Here is a 21,217-nt window from a genome sequence, read left to right on the forward strand (position 1 = left end):
CTTGCTATGTTTAGGCACGGACTTAATAGTGAATCCTTTCTTACTTGTGTAAAAAAAGAATGAAAACAATATTCACTCCACATGATGCATAAACAAAACTTACACAAGGGTTTGCAAAAAGTGAGATCTTTATTAAGATAACGCTTATCTCAATTGAAAACAACGACCTTATAATGAGGAGAGGTTAGCCTTTTATAGAAAAAAATTGTAACAACTAAATACTCGCTAGTTTAACTCATCCTTAATAAAATATTTATTATTCATCCACATGTTGGACACTTAATAAATCATTTCATGAAATATTACAATAATATTTTTTATTCACCTACTAGGGGTCAACTTGGACAAAATTCCATTAGTTGACTCAAGAAATCCCTTTGTGTGTGGTCCATCATGGTCAATATTCGAAATAGTAAACAATGGTAGCTCAATGTTCCACTTGGTCACCCTTGAAAATTATGACTTAGTCCCTTGGAGGAAAAAATCATCTTCTAATGATTCTTTTCTTAGTCCATGGCTCAACTAATTGGTCCACTGGGTCTCCAATGGTTAGATAAACTCTCTAACAAATAGTTGACTTCACGAATGACAATTTTGACTTTTTCCATTTAGTAATTTTGCTTAGCCACGTGGAAGCTATATTTCCAACACCCCTGACTTTTTTATAATAATGGAGCCTAGGTATGTTGAAAGAAACATGGATCTGAACTAGATATCTATCGGAATCTTCATATCTTTCCTATCATTTCCACATCACCGCTTACCTACCACATTATCATGCCCTCTTGGAGCTCTAACACCTTTCGAAATTTGGAGAATTTGAGGCATGGGTTTGTTTTTCTCATTCTAAAGACAAATTTTGACATATTACATGTCAAATTATGCTAATATTTGCCTTTGTTAAGCCTCCTATAAACTTGTCCTGTCACTTCATCAGACCCAAGTGGATGATCTCTAATACCCTTAAGGGTTTGCAAAACCGGAAACATAGGTTTTGTTCCTCTCGAGTATACCACTTTTAACTTAATACATGTCACACACAACCCAATGTTGCCTATATTCTACCCCTTAGAAACTTTCTCCGAACTATTGACCAAGTTCGACCAAGATGTAACTCGCCATTGGATGCTTGGATTTGAAAACTCATTAAAATTCACAATTTAAGACTAAGCTGATAAAGTAAAACTTTTGTATGAGTGGCTTGATAGCCAAGGTAGGCGATTTGGTTACATTACTATTAGAATGTGCCAGGGATTGCCCGGTGGTATTATGTACATGCATATGGCATTTTGCAAACTTATACCAAGTGATTCTTCATTGACACATTATATTGTAAAAAGGATTTATCCACGTGCATTATGTGATTTTTTCTCCTTTCAATCTCTCATATATAATCGAGAGAAGGAGGCTTTATTGTATAGGTGAGCAAATATGGACTAATAGAGTGTGATGTGTGTTGGACAATTGGCATTGTCTAAATGGATAGTGGCAGTAACTGTGTTGGAATTGATGTCAACACCCATGTTGGGAGATGTGTTGGGAAGTTGGTATTGCATGATAGTTAGCAAGTATGTTGGCATTGATGTCAACTAGACTAGCATGGATGTATGTGCTAGAATGTTTGTTCTGGGGGGACTCCCGTGGTTGCAGCAATCTTTAGTAGAGAATCATCACAGTAACACGCTTATTGGAAAAACCATAAAAAGATGATTGTGCTAGTTGGGGTGTCTAGGATTTCAGGCACAAAAAGGAGAGTCAAGGTGCAAAGAATGGCAGAGGGTTTGTAGCCATGTCTCAGGTAGCAAATGGGCTCAAGGACTGCATCAAACCTTCTCCACAAGAAAGTGCTTTGAAAAATATTTCCAATGGTATGTGGAAGTTCATAAATGCATCTCGGGGTCAAAATTTCTTGATGCCGAAGTAAGGATCTTGAAGTCCTTAATTAGGAGCAGGCCAAATTTTGGAACCTTGGAACCAGGGAAGTAGGCTGAATTTTGGAACCTCAGAACTAGGGAAGTAGGCCGAATATCAGAATCCTAAATTTCGTAACTTCGGAGGGCCTGAGCCTTGGAACCAAGGAAGGTAGAATATCAGAATTAGGCTTAATATCGGAACCCCAAATTTCAGAAATTTAGAGCCTCAAAACCAGGGAAGGTAGAATATCGGAAGCAAGTCAAATATCGAAACCTCGAATTTCAGAACTTCGGAGGGTCAAAATCTCGGGACCTCGGAGGGTTGGAATCTCAGGATGTCGGAAGGTTAGATAGTGGAAGCAAGCCAAATATCGGAACCCCAAATTTCGAAACTTTGGAGCCTTGGGACCTCAGAGGGTCGGAATGCCAATACGTGAGAATATCGGAGCCTTAGAGGTTTATTTAAAAGAAACTAGAGATAACATGGAGCTAGGGAAGTAGGTCGAATTTCAAACCCATCAAAACTTCAGAACCTCGTAACTTCTTATTAGTGAATTGTTTTAAAATCATTTAGGGTTGCGGGGAGAAGGGATTTACAAAGGAAATCATTTGCAAAACCAAGGATCGAGGGACCCTTTCTCTCTCCTCAGACAGGACACATGGCAGTCGTTGATTGGCCCTCAAGAGCTGACAATGGCAGATGACATCAACATGACGTGGTTGTATAAAGGACACGTGGCATTCAGATTCAACATTATTGAGTGGTCTAATGGGAAAAATTCGGGTGACACGTGCCACCATTAAGGAGATGCCACATGGGGTTGATGATAAGAGCATGATGTCACCCTCGAAGTAAATTTCAGAGGTCGGAAATTTCGTAACTCATCTATAATTGCATTTTGAGAAAGTTCTAATACCAGGTAGCTTCCGATGTTGATTGACGTTTGGTCGTGGAGCTCGAAGAACTGAGGGCGTACAGTAAGAACACAAGGATATAAGACCATTACAAGATCTTGAAGGGATTAGCACCTAAGTCTTATGGAGATGCCATGTGGGGTTGAAGACAAGAGCATGATGTCATCCTAGAAGTATATAACTCAGGTCAGAGATTTCATAACTTCTCTATAATTGCACTTTGAGAAAAGTCTTGATACCAGGTAGCTTCTGATGTTGTTGGCGTTTGGTCATGGAGCCCAAAGAACCAAGGGCATAGAGCAAGAACACAAGTACATAGGCCCCCGATAGGGTCCTAAAGGGCTTAGAACCTAAGTGTTATGATGTCGGTCATAACACCAGGTCCTATGGTGAAAAACAATAAGAGGGGAAGCAAAAGCGGCTAAAGGCTAGGCTCAGAATCTCGCAATTTTGTAACATCACCTTAATAAAGTTACGAGATGTGGGGCTCCGAGATCGTAGCACGAAGGTGTATGAGGGATGAATGAGTCGAAAGCTAAGAGTAAATGAGCGGAAAAGAGTTGGTTGTTGGAACAAATAGCGAGTGTCAAGATCTTTGAGTCAAGGGCGACGAGGACCACATTTTTCGAAGAAGAGTATTGGGCCTGTCTTGAGTTGAAATAAGATACCTTTGATCTCCGATGCACGCTTCATTGAATTAAATGAAGAATAAAGCCTCATAAAAAACATTTGATTGCAAGAAGGAGATACATGCCTAAGGTACGTGTTAGTCTTTGGAAGACAATTTAGAAGTATGTCCTAAGCGGTAAAGAGCCATAATGTTGTTACAAGCTGAATTTAATGGAAGAGCTCCTTGAGTATACAATGTGCTTGTGTTGAAGAAAGAGGTTGTGTGTGCCTATGTTGCAAAAAAAGGGGCTGAGTGGGCTGGTGCTATGGTGTGAGGCTGAGAGAGCTTGTGGAATAGAAGAGGGCCAAGAGTAGAGTATATGCTATGGAGTGTGAGATGTGTGGATAACTTTGAGTGTGAGTGCGTTGTTAAGAAGAGGCCATGTGTACCTAAGCAGAAAGAGAAGACCAAGAGTAGATATCTCGTGTGAGTATGTTGTTGTAGAGTGGGCAGAGTGCAAAGAGTGTTGTGTATTAGTGTAGACTATCGAGTAGAACAATGGGTTGTTGCAGAATGTGTAGAGGACAGAGCGTTGCGTGGGCCAAAAGGCTGTTGAGGAGAACAAAGAGCTGAAAAAAAAAACAGAGAGGCTACCAATAAAAGTGAGAAATAAGTTTTTGTTTTGAGTGTGGGTTGGAGCTTACATACATGAAGTTGGTGCTTCCATCTCTAGTGGATGTTTGAGAAGGATTGGGGGCTGATGCCTATTGCAAGTTGGTGCCCGCGTAAATCCAAGGAGCTACAAGTTGGTGCTTGCAACAAATCCATGATGTTGGTGCTTTAGATAGTGCTTCTAGTAGGCTGATAAGGTATCTGCAAAAGGAGGGAGTTGGTTCTTCCTGCTAGTGGGTGCTAGCAAAAAATCAAAGGGATTTGGTACTTCCTGTGAGTGGTGGCTCACAAACATATTGATGTAATAGAGTAGGTGCTCTTATTTTTACATCAATAATAAAAACAAGCTTTGGTGGTTTTTCTCCCATAAGGGTTTCCACATTAAACCTCTGTGTCTCATGTGTTTGTTGCTCACGTTGTGTATCCTTCTATTGGTTGATATGTATGTTGTTATGGTTTGTTAATGGTTGATCTCATATAATGGATTCCAAATTTGAATGAGTAAAGATAAATTGGAATAAAAGTTAAAAGTAGCCTTAATATTGATTCACCCTCTCTCAGTATTAACATTTTTTCCAACAACATGTACATATGTAATGTGCTCTAATGCATATGGCGGGGTGTAGCATTATATGATTAGGGAGTTTACTTAAAGAATAAAAGAGCGACTTTTATTGATGTTTCTTGTAGAAAAGACTCCAGTGAGCACTGCAAGTTTCTTCTCAGGAATTAAAGGAGGTGCATTGAGGGTCTCCAAATCAAAAACCAAGTATAAATCTTATGATGTTGGTAAACCATTTTCCAGAACATAAAGGAGCTTTAAATCACATGTTATTGTTACTCCACTAACCAACCATAACCACCAACTTCTTTACTTTCCAAGATCGATAGCTGTGACAAGTTCATGCTTTAATCGATCGGCAAGGGCAATTCATATAGGACTATTGCTCACTAGACTTAAAATTATTATAGAAAAACAAGACAAAGGATGAGTTACGACATATATGACTCTATTTCATAATGAATTGAATCTCCACCATTGATAATGCTGCAACACCCACAATCCTTTGAGCTTTACTACAATCTAGAAGGTTCCTTGCCTTTTCTTTCTTGATGTTATGAAACCAACTCACAAAAAGATAGAAAAGATAGATCAATGACTTAGAAGTCAGCCTCTTCGAGGGGGAAACCTCCTTTACATTACACAAATGAACAATTCTTGGATGATACAAATGACAAGACCTCCTTTCTATATATAGCAGTCTAAGGGGTCATAATATAATAAGAGCCGACATAACAATAATAATGTAAGGGAAAAATAATAACAATATTGGGCTTCTATGGGGCACAATAATAACAATATGGGGACTACATGGGCACACCAATATAATAAGGGGGTTGCACTAATAACAATAAGGGGTTACACTAGTAGTATAGGGACCTAATGCTTGACGAACTTACATCCCTCCAGTGGACCAATACCAGTAACCATCATTGCAAGAATGATTTATGTGACATGTACACTTATGTTTCCAATATGATAACATTGTTGTTGTTGTTGAATTGTGGTTTGTTACATGAGGACTCATTGTTGCCGCTACTTTAGCCTCTACTACAATCGTTGGTTCGACTAAACCAACTAAACTTGCTCTAGGAAATCTATTTCAACCATCACTGCGATAGTGGTAAAACCCACATGGTGCAAAATTGTATAGTGTAAAACACACTTATTGAAGCAAATGCACTCCCCCTAAATAAAAAATAGGTATAAAGTATACCATCTTTGACAAGACAACACCAATAAACCTCCTCAAAAACTACCAACGCATTGCATGGCATGTGTATTTGAAAATACAATGGAAGAGGCACCTTCATGTTATAACCATTGCGTCCACCCGTGTAACATTCCTCTTTACAATATGGTAAACTTTTAAGCCAAATACAAATGAGGGTGATCATTCCCTCTCAAATAACAACAGAATATGCAAGGGCTACACTAAGAGTAATTAGTCGATAGAAATTGTAGAGGAATCAAATCTGTTGAGTGAGAAGTTTGTATTGGTTATGCAACATCGTATGTGTCTCTACAGGACATAAATCAGACAGAAAACTTAGATATACAACTACTTTGTCCATACACTATGTCTAGATAGAGAAAATGCAACAAAAAAAAATTGAGATGCGACCATACAATAAAAAGTGGTCCTTACGATGTTGAAAGTGGGAAAAATAATTATGCAATGCAAATCAAAGTGAATTGTTGCTGATCCGGATTTAGACGGGAACGCAATAGATTACAGAGATAACCATAAATACAGAGATGCGATAACCATATACACAAAGATGCAGCGGAAATAATACTTCATTTCATTACTGTAAAATACTGAAATATGCTTACAAATAGAAATGGAAAGAAACCAGCTAGGGCAATGGTAGCTTATCTCTGAGAAGAGATGTGGCGGCTACATGCCTCTGAACTGTTCTGAACTGTGTTACAATGAGGCTCGAAGGCCTATTTATTGTTGAGAAACAATGGAAAACCCTTCACATCCCGAAACCTAACCCTAGAAGATGAAACGCCAAATTGTGGGCCCCGTTTGGGTAAATTGGTACATCAATTTCCCGGGGTCATAACTTTGGCATACGATCTCCGTTTGACGCGTACGATAGCTCGTTAGAAAGATCTATCCGAGTACTACCACTTTGGGAGGCAACATTCCCAAAAAAAAAAACGTCGTTTAGGGCCTCAAAACGGCTCCGGAAGTTCAGGACCCGAAAAACTGCTAAAAATAGTAAACTGTGCTACAATTTAGGAAACTAAAAAGACTGAAAGAGACAGTTGTGGGGGTCCAAATGGGATAGGTGGGTGGCCACCAACATCCACCTGGATCATTCCTCCCCCCTTAGGAAGCAATGGTCCCCATTGCGTTGAGTTCCTCCCTGAGATGAGGAAGCTTTTGCTGATCTGGTTCTCTGGTGAGCTGTTCTGCAATCTCTGATGTGTCCAGTAATGGTGGGAAGCATGGTCGACGATGGTCCATATTGAACACTTGGTGCAGGAAAAGGAATGGAGGAATGCTGTGCTTCAAAGCATTGTTGCCCATAGCCTTGGTACTGCTGTGAGGACCATGTCGGAGTGGTCGGAGCTTCTGATGGGCTCTTGTGAGGCGTTCTTTCTGCAGATGTAACCAAACTTTTTCGCCCACCTGAAACTTATGTGGTACCCCTGTGGGTGAGGAGAAGTTGTTGTTGTGTTCTGTCATGACCGTATCCCTTTGTTGCTGCTGCTGTGTGTAGGAACCCTTTGCAGGGGTCATGGATGTAGCAACGATCTTCCCCTTATTTTGGGAGTGAACCAGACAGATGAATTTCCTGGTCTGTGATATGAGCTTGCTGCCTTTCTTGGTAGTGATCAAGGATGTGGAAGTAGGTGGGGCTACCTCTGGTATCCTGTATAATGAATTATTCAAAGAAATAATGACAGCACGAGGCCTTGACTCATACACAGCATGTCGCCTCCACAAGTATGGCTGGCCTAATAATACATCGCAAACATCCAGAGGTGTAACATCACACAATACCTCGTCTGTGAAGGGCTTGATGCTGTAGGGAAGGCGGCACTGCTGGCGAACTTTGAGATCTCGTCCTTCATGAAGCCACCCGATACTGTACGGTTGTGGGTGTGGTGTAGTCGGTAGGCCCAACCGCTTCACGACCTCTGCTGAAATGAGGTTCTTTTGGCTGCCACTGTCGACAATGAATTGCAGCGGCGAACCCTTCACCCACATCTGTGAGTGGAAAAGACGCTCCCCCTCTTCTGGATCTGTAGGTTCATTCTTCTGGATCTTGGCAGTGGCAACAGTGGCGCTGGGATCCGCATCAATGATCTGCTTCCCTTTGCCATTCCCCTTGTCGGGTTCTGGCTCAGGGTCGGAACATGCATCTGATTCAGAAGCCTTCAACTCGGCCACCAGCGACTGCTTGGTCCGACACTCACTTGTGTTATGAGTGGGACTCTTGTGGAACTCACACCACTTTCCTGTGTCCTTCTTCGGCTTCGTGGTGTTGTTCTTTTCTTGCAGCTTCGACGGGTTGTCTTGGGTCACCCCGCCTTTGGGCTTCGGATTTGCAGATCCAAAGTCTCGCTTCTTCTGTTTGAACTTTTGCTCGATTTTGACAGCGTATCGGTATGCTGTGCCGAGTGAGGAGATGTTCAAGAACCCCATCTCTTCCTGGATGTATCTGTGTAGGCAGCCACGGTATTTGAGTACCAGATGCAGCTCAGAATCTTTGATACTCAACTGTGTGCGAAGGGTATGAAAAATGTTTGTGAACTCTGACACATCTTGGTCTCGTCCTTGCCGCAGTGTGGTCCATTTGATGTATTTGTCCTCATAGCTTCCGACAGGGTAGTACTGCTCCTAAATGGCATCCCAGAAGTCATTCCAAGTGGGTGCGGTTGAAAATAGTGAGCCTGTACTTTCATCCTTCTGCTCGCAGTAGGTTTCCCACCAGTCCTTGACGTGGGGGGCTGCTTTGAGAAGAGCAAAAACGATCTTTTCCCGACTCGAAAATTCATGAACAGAAAAATAACCCTCTAGCAGATTTAACCATTTATCTATGGCATCTGCGTCTATCTGACCCTCGAATATGGGGATTTCAAAATTAACTTGTACCTTAAATGGTGTGGCATTTCCAGAGTCGCTGTTGGAAGCCGATGCGTCGCCTCTGGGTAGCCGCTGAAGGATCTGCGCAAAGCTATCCATCATCGCGTTCCTTTGCCGCTCGAGTGCTTCTTCGAGCAAGATTTTGATAGGATCTCCTGCCCCCTCGTCTTTCTTCTCATCCGCCATGGGAGGCCGTCGGGATTTGCGCGGCTGGTCTTGCAAAGGTTCGACCAGTTCAAGCCCTAACTCCTTATATCCCGACCTCGTTGGGGACATGCAAAGAAAAACAGAGAAAAAACAGACCGCTCTGATACCACTGATCCGGATTTAGACGGGAACGCAATAGATTACAGAGATAACCATAAATACAGAGATGCGATAACCATATACACAAAGATGCAGCGGAAATAATACTTCATTTCATTACTGTAAAATACTGAAATATGCTTACAAATAGAAATGGAAAGAAACCAGCTAGGGCGATGGTAGCTTATCTCTGAGAAGAGATGTGGTGGCTACATGCCTCTGAACTGTTCTGAACTGTGTTACAATGAGGCTCGAAGGCCTATTTATTGTTGAGAAACAATGGAAAACCCTTCACATCCCGAAACCTAACCCTAGAAGATGAAACGCCAAATTGTGGGCCCCGTTTGGGTAAATTGGTACATCAATTTCCAGGGGTCGTAACTTTGGCATACGATCTCTGTTTGACGCGTACGATAGCTCGTTAGAAAGATCTATCTGAGTACTACCACTTTGGGAGGCCCCAGATTCCCAAAAAAACGTCGTTTAGGGCCTCAAAACGGCTCCGGAAGTTCAGGACCCGAAAAACTGCTAAAAATAGTAAACTGTGCTACAATTTAGGAAACTAAAAAGACTGAAAGAGACAGTTGTGGGGGTCCAAATGGGATAGGTGGGTGGCCACCAACATCCACCTGGATCAGTTGCAAACCCCATAAATTAAATGTCATACGCTATAATCAAATTACAAACCATACAATAGAAAATTTGGTTTGATATGTTATTTGAAGGTGAAATTACATCTTCGAGAGAGAAAACATGGTCAATTTGTTGAGAATTGGAGACCATGTGAGAAATTTAACATGGTATTAGAGCAAGTTACTAATCTCTATCTCCTTTCTTGCATCAAAATTCAGTAGATTTATGCTTTTGGGCTCCCTTCTCTTATAGATCTACATTCATATTTGGACAACCACCTTGGTTTTCACTGCATCTAAATAGATCTCACTATTTTAGAGCTTTTTTTGCCATTATAACCTCACCATTGGTCCTAGAATAACAAATCCTCTCAAGATTGATTATTCATTTATTAAATTTGGTTCCCATTTGCCTGAAATTGAATTAGTTTGTGTAGAATAGCCTTGGTAAAAAAAATTGATCCTAAAATTTCTTTGGCATATTTAGGTTTGGTAGTTACCAAGCCTATTTTTTATGCCAAGCCTATTTTTTTCTTCCAAACCTCATAATGTTTGATTGGAGAGGTCTTTCTTTTGGGGTTCTATTTCTCCTGAACTCCTTACTAAACCATTTCCCTCCCCTCTCCACATATTGTATCGACTTGTATGACTAAGTTTTGTTGTTGGTGTAACGCACCCCCTCCTAATCCCTTGCCCCAAACAAGGTTAAAAGGAGGTGGCCACTATGCTTTCCCAATTTCCATGGTATATCTATGGAAATGGGGTATAAAATTCTCAATCTTTCCCAACATTCTCAAAACCTTAAACATATGACATCATCATGTTCCTCTCATTAAGATATTTCAAATGATATAAATTCTACCTTGATCTGACTTACAACCTCGCCACGTCCTCATTGAATTCCACATGGAAATCATATAATTCCTCACATGGAACCTAATACACCTACTCCTCCATCATGGACAAACACCCTCCTCCGAGAAATAAAAGGTCCGCTTAATTCCACGAACTCACATGTTCAAACTTATCAAAAGAGCCCGACCTCTGACTTATTCCGTCAGGCTTGACTGTCTAAAACCTAAATAGTAGGCCCGCCCAACTTCTCGGCCTGCCCACCTTAGGTTGGGAACGAGTCCATTTGATTTCAGCCTTTCAACCGACCTCTCAGACTTGGTGGTTCTTATAGGTGAATTCAAGCATGATTACAAGCCTTTTACACTTCTAATTTTCCGAACTCATTCCTGAATTCACACAAACGTTGCTCGTTGAAGGATGCGCAGGAGTTCTGTTGAAAATAGCAACAAGAAATGATAAAAATATAATCCAGAAATTCCAATTTTAATTTGTCCTTGAATTAAAATTGTGAGTTAAATTCGAATTTCGTCTCACCAGCTGCTTGGAAATAATCAATTAATTCATTATGGATTAATTAGTTGGAGAAATTCAAGTTAGAAGTCTTTCTGAAGTCATGCAACAGTTATCCCTTAAATTAAGGAGATTATTCCTTAATTAAGGAGATAAGATTGAGTTATCTTTGAGTTGTAATTAGTTAACTCAGTTTACTGAGTTAAGTACAATTAAATTAGTTCCAAACTGTTTGAGGAACTAATTGTGAGTTATCAGTCAGTTGATGCATGCATGTACTCAACAAGTGTACTCGAGATAACTGAAGATTCTCTCATCAGAAACTCATGCATGTCTATTACGAGAAAGACCCAGTTGAGCTAAATGTCAAGGACATGTTACTATCAGTTGCATGTGCTTTCCTATAAAGGAAACTCATCCATGCAGTCAAGGTAAGGTTCCTTGAGGACTGCGCAGTTCTGATAGTGTGTTAGAGCAGTGTTCCACTGGGTGAAGGAGATCATCCTAGAGGAACAGCGCAAGGAAATAAGAGCTTGGAGGGCAGATAGGAAGGCCTGTGAGAAGCTTTGATTGCCTGTGAGCATCCAGGAGGATTATACTGAGAGCTGGCTAACTGTGAGAGCTAAGGCTTTGTATAATTTTGATGTATTTCCACCTTATATGATAATATAGATAGTGGGGTTTTTAGCTGAGGCTTTCCCCTAAGTATTTTTTGTGTTTCATGTGCATTGATTCTTCTTCTTCTGGTTATATGTGTTCAGCCTAATCTTGCTCAATCTTTAAGCTTTCGCAAAGCAAGTTTGATAGTAGAAGTAGATTATAGTATTTTGCTTTAATATATTGCATTATCGGGTTAATCTATAGTCAGATTTTCTACATAGTCTAAGAGTGAGATTTGTAGAGAATTTGCAGAATTTCCACATGGTATCAGAGCTAGCTGATCTATAGAGAAATTTCTACATGGTATCATAGCCAACTTTATCGGAGCTGTGAACAATATACTGAGAAGAGAATTCGAAGTTTGAAGTTCGGGGTTGCAGGTGCAAATCAAATTCATATCATACTTCAATTGAAATGGGACATTATGTGACTAATTGCCCATCGAATAAGTCCAAGAAGGGATCCTCGGAAGGATCGGAAGGTGAGGCATTAGCCTCTCGGTTCAAAATGACTTTACCCTCATCACATGCATGGTGTGATCAATGATGGGTTGTGTTTGGTATCTTAACAGTGGAGCCTCATTCCACATGACCGGCGATAAAATTTTATTCGATGCCTTGGAGGAGAAAGACCTCAAGATGCACATAGAGATGGGTGATGACGAAAGGTATAGTGTTTCAGGAGTGGGCACGATTGCTTTTCAGAGGGAGCATGGAGATCCTATCACCTTCACAGATGTGAAGTATGTGCTTGGACTGAAGAAGAACTTGGTATCCGTCACGATGTTGGAGGACAAAGGCTACGATGTTGTCTTGAGTAAGGGAAAGGTTTTCCTTAGACACATCACCACGAGACAGGTGAAACAGATTGGCTCACGAGTCAAGAACTTGTATGCTCTTGAGGTTAAGGATGCATGCAAAGCCTTGAGGAGCAAGGCAAATGTTAGAGACTTGGTGGTTGAGGGGGAGAGTATATTACCTCTCAACATGCAGTCCCAGAAGAAGTCTCAAACAATTGTGGAGGAGCCATAATTAGAGTCAACAGATGGATCACATGTAGCCATACCTCCAGGAGGTGGGGCGATGTGAAGTGATAGTCCCAAGAAGGCTGAAATTGGGTAGGGTCCATTGAAAGGTTTTATTTCATGGATCGTACCTTGCTATGGGAGCCCAAAGTACATAGTAGCGGGAGGAATCAGTGGGATTGATGCAGTCAGAGATCAAAGTGACAGAGGCTAGAGTAGTTAGATACCGAAGAGCACAGAGAAGGACTCACAACAGTGTAGAAAGGCCGAGTCAGCAGAAGTGCAGAGTTTTCAGTTGACAGAGGCAATAGCAGTCATAGACTTTGATGACAGATCCATCATACTGATTCAGGTTGGATGTTTTTTTTTTTTTTTCCTGAAGTTGTTGGAGCAACAACACTAGAGAGAAGTGTTGCAGTAGAACATTCCAAAGGTTCAGGATCGAGATCGAGTTGAATTCCTTTCGTGTTGAAAATAGCAATAAGAAATGATAAAAATAGAATCTAAAAATTCCAATTTTAATTTGTCCTTGAATTAAAATTGTGAATTAAATTCGAATTTAGTCTCACCAGCTGCTTGGAATTAATTAATTATGGATTAATTAGTTGGAGAAATTCAAGTTAAAAGTCTTTTTGAAGTCATGCAACAATTATCCCTTAAATTAAAGAGATTATTCCTTAATTAAGGAGATAAGATTGAGTTATATTTGAGTTGTAATTAGTTAACTCAATTTATTGAGTTAAGTCCAGTTAAATTAGTTCCAAACTGTTTGAGGAACTAATTGTGAGTTATTAGTTAGTTGATGCATGCATGCACTCAAAAAGTGTACTCCAGATAACTGAAGATTCTCTCATTGGAAACTCATGCATGTCTATTCTGAGAAATACTTGGCTGAGCTAAATGTCAAGGATAGGTTACTATCAGTGGCATGTGTTTTCCTATAAAGGAAACTCATCCATGGAGTCAAGGTAAATTTCCTTGAGGATTGCGCAGTTCTGGCAGTGCGTTAGAGCAGTGTTCCACTGGGTGAAGGAGATCATCCCAAAGGAACCGCGCAAGGAAATATGAGCTTGGAGGGCAGAGAGGAAGGCTTGTGAGAATCTTTGATTGCTTGTGAGCATCCAGGAGGATTATACTATGAGCTGGCTAGCTGTGAGAGCTAAGGCTTTATATAATTCTGATGTATTTCCACCTTGTATGATAATACAGATAGTGGGGTTTTTAGCTCAGGCTTTCCCCTGAGTATTTTCTGTATTTCATGTGCATTGATTCTTCTTCTTCTGGTTATATGTGTTCAGCTCGATCTTGCTCAATATTTAAGCTTCCACAAAGCAAGTTTCATAGTAGACGTAGATTATAGTATTTTGCTTTAGTATATTGCATTATCGGGTTAATCTACGGTCATATTTTCTACATAGTCTTAGAGTGAGATTTGTAGATAATTTGCAGAATTTCTACATGGTATCACAACTAGTTGATCTATAGAGAAATTTCTACAAGTTCTAATGACGAAACTTGTAAAAACTGCATATATAGGAGGATACATTATGAGAATATGCATTTGATTGCTTTTCTTCATAATCTCAAGGAACTTATGCAGCTCCCTCGCACAACATAAAAACACATATCTTGTACTTAGTCAACTCACATTCACAAAGCAATAAGCAACAAAAAACCAACAAATTAGGCTTGTCATTTTCATGAATAAAACGCAGCAAGTGATGCTCACACAACACTTATACATAGATATCCATGATACATGAAAACCACCAATTTCATCACATCTCACAAATACACACAAAGATTTATTTATTCATCTAGGCTTAAAATCACTGATATTCATGCTCACATAGCACATACATTAATTCAACCATTACTTCAAGCATGCATACAAGAAATTTAGCGACCATTAACACACGAGAATTCACATTCCTTTATATCAGCATAACCATATAACCAACATCATAACACTTGTACATATCATTTAACATAAGAATCTCAAGTAAATACTTATCTTATATAACAAGATAAATTGGCAACCATGAGTGGTACTTCAAATCTCCACCCAACCATAGACAAGATGCAGCCAAGTCTTTCTTACAATTATCACCCTTGAGCTAGATTCCAAAGTTTGAGGTAGAGTGATTTCAAAGGAGTTTAAACTGATGTTGTCAGTTGAGACAAGGTGTCTTGAAGCCGCCTCACCTCCACCCACCAGCTCTCAAGAATCAATAACCATAGTGAATCACTTCACTCACATACAACCATCATCCACTCAAGGGATTAGACCAATACCCTCAGCTGAAACAGGGTGTCTCAAGGCCACACTGCCTTCACCCACCAGCTACTTAACAATTACATGCAAGGCAAGGAACACATTATTTTATGCAGAGGAACTTGTAGATCAACATCCCAACTTCTCTAGGGATTTAGACACAGAGAGTCTCAATTCATATATGGAGAGAGAGATATGTAGTTAATAACATGGAGGGTTTATTAGCTATGTTACCTTTGAAGAAATAAGAGTGCACATTCCAATAGCTTAGTGGTATATTTCACCTATGTTCTCAGCCCAAAACCCATGGAACTACCATAAGATTTTATCAGTGGACTAGCCTTATGTGTCTCCACCTCTCAAAGGTTATCAATCATCAAGGTCTCTAGTGGATTTATCGACCATGTAAGGCACAACTAATGCTATGTGATTATCAGTCAGCAAGCCTCATGGGTTTCTTAGCTAGTTATCATTAGAGTTATGCTCTCCCTGAATTCTCTCAATCATGTTATTCTTGTATGCCCTCTCTACAATTGAGCTTGACCATCCAGCAGCTTCACGACATCCCTCTTTTTCTATTCCTTTCTCTGCCTGTGCATATGTGTCATGGGTCCTTTTTTTTTCACGGACCTTCCAGTCTATTCTCCTTCTTACCCCACCCCCACAAATGTGAGACAATGTCCCTCCCCTTGTAAATGAATGAAGGAGTCTATCCTTCCATGGTCTACAGAGACCAATCAGACCTTGTATTTTCGTGGGTTTGCACAAGCCTTCTTCATGGTCAGCGCACCCCATACTTCTTCATTAAATTTTGCCCTTTTCTTGCTTGTAGTCATGCCCAAAAGACACATAGGGTTATCCTTCATTTTTCCAACTAAATTTAATAACACAATTAGCTCCATTAAAACCACTCAGTCAACCCATGACTGATATTTAAAGCAATCAACTCCTCAAGCAGTCTCCCTCTTCAAGCAATGGAATCTGTGTCCCTCTCTCAACAATTTATAATTTATAATTACATAATTACAAAGGAATTATTTACAATACTTACAAGAGGAACTAACTCGTAGGGGATGTCACTGTTGGGTTATTGTCTTTCACATTTTTTGCTACAAATTTGTATGGGTTTTGCAAATTTGGTGTGGACAATGTTATTTAAAAGTTTTGGAGACAACTTCTACTACTCTTAGCATTGTATGGTCTCAGTCTGATTAGTTTCTCTCTGGACCATATAAAGCCATTCAAACTCGTATAAACCAGGTTTTGCTATGTACAATGATTTTTTGTTGGGTGTTTTGTGTTGTTAGACCGCTTCCTCCTCCTCTTCGGCGTATAGTATAATGTCCCTTTACAAGAATAGAAAAAAGAGGAAAATTAATTTAATTATTTAATGCCATATTAAAAGTGATTGTGAGTAATTAAATTAAAAGGGGATAATAAGTGACTTTTGATTTAATTAAGAAATAAAACTTATGAAATCGCTTTATTAATAAAAAAGTGATCCATGGTATTCCAACAACCTATGGTATTTCTCCCATGGTATTTGGAGGAGAAAAAATATAAAGAGGAGGATGAGAGTTAATTTGGGAGTATGACTGAGTATTGATATTTTTTTAATTGTCTCGAGAGCTCAAATAGCTTACGGTGGGAGGGAGAAACCCTCATTATATTTCTTGGTTTCGGTGTTGAAACACACCCTAGCTAATGATGATTAGTTTCGATCATTGTAAAGACACCCTAGTTAATCATTGATCTCACAGGCAATTGAATTGGTCCAGTGAAGAGTCACTTCATCCATCAAGTGAAAGGACATAATTGTTATGCTTAAGGAGGTCAAATTGATTTTATTTTGGTGGGTTGAGTTTGCATGATGAAGAAGTATTGAATACCCAGGAGTCTAAGGACTAGCATTTTCATGGATCATTTACCAGGTTCCATCTCCAGAAAATTCATGTAATTTTCTCTTGAGAATCCATTAATAAAAATTGTCGGAGCAGCAACACTTAATTAATTTACAGGTTTTACATTATTTAATTTGTTGGCATTTTTCTTGAAGTAAATTTCCTAATATTTTAACAAAATAATAAAAGGGATATTACAGCGGTATCATAGTAGGGTTTCCTACCAGCTTGAACGTTTATTTAAAAATAAAATAAATGCTTTTGAATCAATAAGAGAAATTATTCAAAGAAGTTGCCAAAATATTTGAAGATCTTAGCAAAAAAATAGAAGACTATAATATAAAATTTATTGAGTATTATAACAGAAGAACTTTTGAAGATTATAATAAAAAATGAGGATTCTAAGAGGAACTTCACAAGATTGGTAAATCAAATTGAAGCATCACACTCATCAATGGTGGCAAAGGATAAAAGAAGTTGCAAATCTATAAGTGAAAAAGCAAAATAAAAATATGGAAGAAAAACCTACTAGGGGATTGGAGGTTTGCAGCTACATTGGACATAATTGTAGTAATGGAAATATTGTTTCGTAATTTTTAGAAGTGCCTATTTAGGAGAAATATGCAACAGTAAGCAGCAAAGGTAGCACAATATTTTCAGCTAAAAATGATTTAACATTGTTGTTGATTGTTGTTTGCATTTAAAGGTGACTTGTATAGAGACACTTGTAGGGATATAATGTTTTCCAATGAGTATTCATTATAGAGAAAGTTTGACATAAGAATAAAGATTAGTTTATTAGTACTTGCACAAGGCCATCGAATTTGTGCAAGGTAACAGGGTTCAAGTTAGGCAGCAGTACTTATGGACTATTGTTGGTAATGCATCTATATGTTAGAGCATTTTATAGGCATATATGGGATCCTAATATTACTATGCATATTTTAATTTCTCGAGGGGAAACAATCTCAGGAAGGGAGCACTGTGATGTCCCTTTTCAATAATAGAAGAAAGGAGAAAATTAATTTAAATATTTAATGTCATCTTAAAGGTGATAGTGAGTAATTAAATTAAAAAGGGGATTATAAGTGACTTCTTATTTAATTAAGAAATAAAACTTATAAAGTCACTTTATTAATAAAAAAGTGACCAATGGTATTTCGCTCATGGTATTTGGAGGAGAAAAAATATAAAAAGGAGGACGATAGTTAATTTGGGGTAATGGATGAGTATTGATATTTTGTTAATTTTCCTTAGAGCCCAAGTAGCTTACAGTGGAAGGGAGAAACTTTCATTATATTTATCGGTTTCGGTGTTGAAATTTACACCTAAGCTGGTGGCAGTTAGTTTCAGTGTTTATAAAGCCACCTTATCTAATCATTAATCTCATAAGGAATTGAATTGGTCCAGTGAGGAGTCACTTCATCCATCCAATGAAATAACCAAATTGTTATGCTTAAGGAGGTCAAATTGATTTATTTTGGTGGGTCGAGTTTACATGAAGAAGAAGTGTCAAATACCCAGGAGTTTGAGGACCAACATTTTCAAGGTTCATTTATGATCAGGTGCTAAAAAAAATAGCTCAAATTTCAAAGTTGTCGGGTTGGTGTGGAACCTATATGACCGCGTAGTACTCGTCACCTTGAATCCGACACAACTTGTTTAGCATTAAACGAATTCCATATGACTCCAGAAACAAATTTTGTTCACTTTCCCAAACATGCGAATTTTCAAAAAAAAAAAAAACAGCCCAGTAAGCAGTTTGTATTGCTGACTGTGCATCCGTACTGCCGACTAGGTGTTGAGGCAACAAAACTGATTGTGCAGTTAGATCAATCAATGGTTTATTTCGGCGAATTATATTGTACCAAGTGGCAACTTTGTACTGGTCAAAATTTTGTGGTTTTTCATTGGTTGGACTGATGGCAACCACTAACTGACACGTGGCCTAGATGGAGGCTGCCACGTGGCAACCCAAGAGGCCACCAAAATTGTTGCTATAGTCCAAGCGGAGGCAATAGGGGTCGAACCTGCGACCTCCCAACACACAAGGCAACCATTTAACATTGCACCACACAAGTTGTTACTTAACCATATGGGGTGTGATTTATATTTAAAGTTTGTTGTTGCGAGATTTGTATGTTATGCTAGCCCCGTGGGGCCAACCGCGGACTTAACCCCCTGTGAACACTCCCGTCGTTAAGCCGCCAACATTATATGTGACCGTCGCCTAGCTGTCATCGCTTGACCGTAGGGGTAACCGCCCATGTGACACCACTGCTTTAACCGCCAGGGTTTTGTGACAGTCGGAGGGAAAGGGCTAGCGCTGGGGGCTAGCCCGTGGGTGCATGACCACCACCCTCCCCCCCCCCCCCCCCCCCCCCCCCCCCACCATATGACCCTATTTCCGCATTTTTAAGCATCGGTGGACAAATTAACCGTTCGACGAATCTGCCCAGATTTCGATGGATTTCGTGGCCAGTTAGTGGAAAACTGGGTGAAAATGAGGGTTCGGTACTGGATTTTGGGCAAATAATGGAGAGACTAGGAGAGGTCATAACTTCTCCAATTTTCGACCAAATTGGGTGCAAAAAGAGGCTAGGTGGCCACTTTTTGACATTCTGGTCTCATTGGAGCAGGTTTCAAAAGCATTTGAGCATTGTAAACACATCTTCTTACACAGTTGAGCATAATAGAGAGGATCAAGCCATTGGAAGCTGGACCGAGGCCTAGCCCAGGAGGGGTGAACTCCTTCATCATGTTCCTGTTGTGATGTTTTTTTGTTGATGTTCTGTACATTTATATGCAGTTGTTCAATTTCTATTTTATGTTAAGTTACTCATAAAATCAACATAAAAAACTCATTTTCACTTGCAATAGACTCATGAATCCTTAAGCACGTAAATAGCATTTTGTTTATATTCTAAGGGGGATCTTAGCAAAACAAAACTAATATTTTTAATCAGATCATTTCGGTATAAAAAACTAGGTTTGCGTTGTGCAAGAAGGATTTAACTATTTGCCTGTTTATGTCACGTTTACAGGGTTAAAACTCAAAAGAGGAGAAGGGAAGCTAGTTGGAAGCCCTGAATTTGGGTCAAGGGGAAGGAGGGAAAGGTTACCACAATCTCTAACACCAGTTCATCCTCAAGTTTTAGTTGAGACTACGGTGAGCATGTCTCATGAAAGAGAACCTACAAACATGACAGAAGATGACAAGATCTCTAGGAAGGCTTTCTTTGATATCACAAAGATGGTGAAGGTCCTCTATGAAGAGAGGAATACCAGGCTGCAGGGTGAAAGCTCCAAATCTCCCAAAGGAGAAGGTTCTTCAAGATGAGGTAATGGAAATGGAGATAAACCTCCACCCTCTCCACCATCTTCTTCATCTTCTTCTTCACATGCATTTTCACCCTCTTCCACTAACACAACCCTTACTCATACTCGTCAACATACATCAAAATGAATTGGTAAAATAACCTTACTAAAACTTGATGTTAAATTTGAGCTCCCCGTGTATAATGGTGAAGGGAATGCAGAAAAGCTTGATAATTGGATTCATTAGTTGGAGGTTTATTACAGAATTCAAAACCTTTAAGAGGATGACATAAAGATTCAATTAGCTTCCTTGAGAATGGAGGGTGCAACACTAGTATGGTGGGAATCAAAGACACAAGACGAGATAAAAATACACGGTAAGATCTCAATTTCTTAGTCTAATTTCATTGTTGCAATTAAAAGACAATTCTACCCTCTAGCTTATATGCAGAAAGCCATCATGAATTGGCAAAACTTTAGACAACTTAAAGATCAAAATGTGCAAGATTACACCCAATAATTCAAAAAAAGGTCACTAATGTTAGGTTAGATTTGCAATCACAAGACATGTTGCTAAAGTACGTAGGGAGTTTACACAATTACCTTAGGCATACTATCTTAAATTTTAATCCCAATAATCTAGATGATGTGTGTGTGCAAGCCACTCATCTCGAGGCAAGAGGGAAAAACACTCCAGAAGAAGCTAGTAAAAAACATTTAAAATAGTGCGCGCGATTCTGCCGAGGAGTTATGGTCTGCGCTGCAGGTCGCGGCCGTCTTCATCTTGGTTGGGCCTTGCCAAGATCACCTACCTCCATGGAGGTGCTGGGTTCTCCTCAGGGGCCACCCATCTCTCCTCCTCCGCCTTCCGCCTCTGAAGCATTCAGATCTCCGTTGGAATCCTTGCCTAAGAAGAAGAAAGTCGAAGCTGCAAAGTTTGTGAAGAAACTGGATGACAT

The 21,217-nt window shown here is 39.6% G+C and overlaps 1 pseudogene; it reads right to left on the bottom strand.

The window, feature by feature from the left end:
• Positions 1–20,870, bottom strand: part of LOC149195655 (aspartate aminotransferase, chloroplastic-like) — a 53,931-nt pseudogene extending 33,061 nt beyond the window's left edge.
• Positions 20,871–21,217: the final 347 nt, after the last annotated feature.

Source organism: Pinus tabuliformis, chromosome 2_2, assembly GCF_031772625.1.
Source record: "Pinus tabuliformis cultivar Carrire ecotype Pingquan chromosome 2_2, CPIR1, whole genome shotgun sequence".
Taxonomy (NCBI): Eukaryota; Viridiplantae; Streptophyta; class Pinopsida; order Pinales; family Pinaceae; genus Pinus; species Pinus tabuliformis.